Here is a 3,856-nt window from a genome sequence, read left to right as displayed (position 1 = left end):
ACCAACCCCAAGTATCAGGTCCAGGGTCTCACCTGGAGAAGACAAGAACTGGGTGATGTGGCTAAGAACTAGGGCTCCAGAGTAAGACAATCTTGTGCTGAAGCTTTCCTTGAACATTTACCAGCTGTGTTACCTTCCTCAAGTTGCATAAGCCTCTGGGTTTCAACGATCTCAAACAGAAAATGGGGCCCAATAACAATGTGTCCCCCATGCAGTTGTTATCAAAATGACATGAGCTCATTCATTCACTCTATAAGCTCCTACTCTGTGCCAAACTCTGTTTTAAGTGCTGAAGATATATCAGTAAACAAAGCAAACAGAGAGTTTTATGGACCTCAAACAAGGAACACAGTAAGTAAGGATATTATACCATGTGTTGAAAAGTTGTTAGTACAAAGGAAAAAATAAAAAAGGAACAGAGCGAGGGACTGGAAATGCTGGGTTAGGGGAAGGGTTGCAATTGCAGTATTGAATATGGAGGTCCAGGTAGACCTTACCAAGAAAGTGACTTCTTAACAAAAACCAGTACACCATGAAATTAGCCAAGCAGGTATCTAGGGAAGAAGCACCCAGGTCAGACATGGCTGGTGCAGAGGCCCTGGGCGGGGCGTGCCCATGCATTGCACTGCAGGAAGAAAGACTGTGATTACAAGAATGTGAGCCAGGGAAAGGGCAGAAAAGATAAAGAGATGAAGGCAGAGTGGAGCACAAGGGGTGGGAATGTGGGTTATTTTGCCTTCTTAGCCATCTAAAGGCCATTGGTATTAATGCAGAGTGAAATGAGAGCCACTGCAGGAGTCTGAGCAGTGGGAGAGTGATTCATTGGATTCCTATTTGAGAATCTCCCAATTGTTACTTCAAAAATTAAGGTATGGAGGGATTAAGACCACCTAAGACCCTCCTCTGCCCAGACTTCACCCTCCTGCCTCCCAAATCTAGCCAGGAGCCAGAGGATACAAGAGAACTCATGGAAATAGCTGATAAAGAATTTAAAATAGTCACAGTGACAAAGCTAACAGCGATGCAAGAGAAGAGAGGCAACAAATTCCAGAAGATGCAGAAGAAAAGACACATCAAGTTCCAGGAGGTTAGGAAGTCCTGAATGATCTGAAAGAGGAGATACTCATCATAAAAAAAGAATTGTTAGAGATGAAATATCCAGATCCAGGGCGACCAGCAGTTGGCATAATGGCTATGTCGCTGGACTCCCATGTAGTTCGAGTCCTGGATCCAGTGGCTTAAACTCATACTGGGTGCATGTACATGTGTGTCCAAGATCCCAAGAGGAAAATGGAGGAGAAGGGATTGTGGCATGGCCATCCCCCCTGGGGGGAGTGATTTCTCACTTTCTGTCTCTCTGTCTCTCTCTCTTTCTGGTGAGTGCATGTGCCTTATAGCAAAAACCTCTCACAAAAAAAAAAAAAAAAAAATCCAGATCCAAGAAATACAAAGGACCCCACATAGAATCAACCCAAGAAGATCTTCCCCCAGCCACATCATAGCCAGATTGACAAAAACCAGACAGAGACAAGATAGTGAATTTGGCAAGAGAGAAACATCAAGTTACTTTCAAAGGATATCCCATAAGGCTAACATTGGATCTCTCATCGGAAACAATGCAAGCAAGGAAAGAATGGGAAAATATATTCAAAGTGTTAAGTGAAAAACAGTTTCAACCAAGAATACTATGCCCAGCAAGATTATCCTTCATATGGGAAAAAAAGACAAAAACATTCTCAGATAAACAAAACCTTAAAGAATTTACTGACACCAGACCAGTTCTCCAAGAAATGTTGAAGGGAGTGCTATACCAAGAATAAGTCAGACACACAGAAAAAAAAGAGTACATAAAACAACAAAGAGAATAGCCAGCCTCATGGTAGAGACAAGTCTGGAGTTGAATGTTAACTTTCAGAGTTTAAATGGAAAGATCAGACCACAGTAACACTGCAAATTCAATAGAAGAAAGATTAATTACATGAGTCTGAACTAGTAAAATAGAATTTTTTTTACTTTGGACTAAAACATTACAGATTTTCTTCGATGCTTTGATTTCTATATTTAAGGATTTTTGTCTTCTCTTGAACTGTTCATAGGTTCATTTACCTACTATTTGAACTGAATCCTAACCTTTTTCTTGGCTTTAAGTTTTAAGCAAATTTCTCTTAACTTTTTTTTAATTTTGATCTATTAAAACTAAAACTGTTTTACTTAAAATAAAAAATGCATTTAAAAATACCTATTAATAACTATTTAATGACTGCAGTAAGCTATATAGCCCTACTGAGGTGTTGCTTTATATATCAGCTGTGCTTGCTATTGAAAGTTTTTAAATTAATTAAGATCTTTTGTGAATCAATACAATGTGCGGGGGGAGGGGGGTAGGTGGAAGCATGGAAAACAACTGTACATACCAGAGACAGTATGGGAGAAGGGAGGGAACTGGCAGAGAGTGAGAAGATGCATGGAAAGTTTGTTGCCAATGTCTGGCAACATGTAAACCATGTGGTAACATAGAGCTATTACTAATCATAATACTTCCATGCTGTGGGCAAGAAACACCTTACCCCATAAGGTGATACAGGTGTACGAGATCCACAAACCTTAAAGGTAACTGAAGTGCAACTTCCTCTAGCTGCAGGAATCCTCCCCTTGCACATCCCTGATCACTGGCCATCAGCCTCTGCTTGGATTTGGGGTGAGGAGGGAAGACTGCTGACTCCCCAGGAAGGACCCTGGACAGTGGGCTAGCTCTCACCATCCGAACCCTGCTTAGAGTCAGTCCCTAAATAAAATCAGCTTTCCTAGAATTCTATCATGGTCCTGGATCAGCGTAGCATGGTGCAAGTCTGCCCCCTCCCTTTAGAAGCCGAGGACAGCAATGGGGTCCTGCAGAATCTTTCCTTCATGGGTCCTGAGCAATTTCCAAGGGCAGGTGGGTGCACCAAAGAGAAGCTTCTGGCCAAGAGTAATGAAATGACAGAAGGACCTGGCAACTGCCTCTTTGGAGCCCCTAGAAAGGAATTCCAGGGACTAAAGAGAGGTCCTACACATTTCTCCCTATTCCTAGCAGGAGGTCTGGGCATACAGGGCTTAAGGTGAGCAACAGTGATCCAGGGGAGGAGATGACTCCTCCCACTGCAGATTTGAAACCCAGGCACAGGAGGGAAAAAAAGGGCGTTGCCCAGGGGCACCCCACTGGTGAAGACAAAGCTTAGAAAGGGCCTGCAGCTTTCCCCCCCCTCTAAGGCTGCGCCTGGCAGCCTGGACTGGAATGGCTTCTGGAAAGGGTCTTCTCTCCTGGTTTCTTTCTCCTTGAATCCCTGGAACCCTTTGGTGGTGCCTGTGGGAGGTGGAGGAGCAGGGAAAGCAGACAAGTGAATCCCCTGTGTTGCCCCACCCCGACCTCAGGTCAGAGCTGAAAGGTAGGGGCCATGGGATAGGAACAGAGACACTGAAATCCACTGGCTGAAAACTCCCACAGGGAAGGAAAAGAGAAGAGACCCAAGTCGAGTTGTGGGGGGCTCTTCCCTATACTATGTACCCCAAATGAACCACGTTTCCCTTGGGGACCAGACTGTACTCCCCTCACAGGGCTAGGGAGGAGGCAGAGCAGGGGTGAAGGCTGGGGGAGGTATCAGGATTCCAGGGATACCAGAGTGGGGGATGGGTCCCCGGATGTGGCCGTCGACCCGACTTCTGCCTCCTGCTGCCTCGGGATACCCCTCTGCACCGGGTAAAGAACCACGACCGGCGAAGTGCGTGTGGGGACACAGGGACCAGCGATCCAGGGGCAGGAACCCCGCCCCCGCCCGGAAACCTCCCGGGCCCTGAGTCGTGCCCCGCACTTCCCACC

The sequence above is a fragment of the Tupaia chinensis genome, unplaced genomic scaffold (assembly GCF_000334495.1).
Source record: "Tupaia chinensis unplaced genomic scaffold, TupChi_1.0 Scaffold145396_1, whole genome shotgun sequence".
Lineage (NCBI taxonomy): Eukaryota > Metazoa > Chordata > Mammalia > Scandentia > Tupaiidae > Tupaia > Tupaia belangeri.
Note: the sequence above shows the minus strand (reverse complement) of the source record.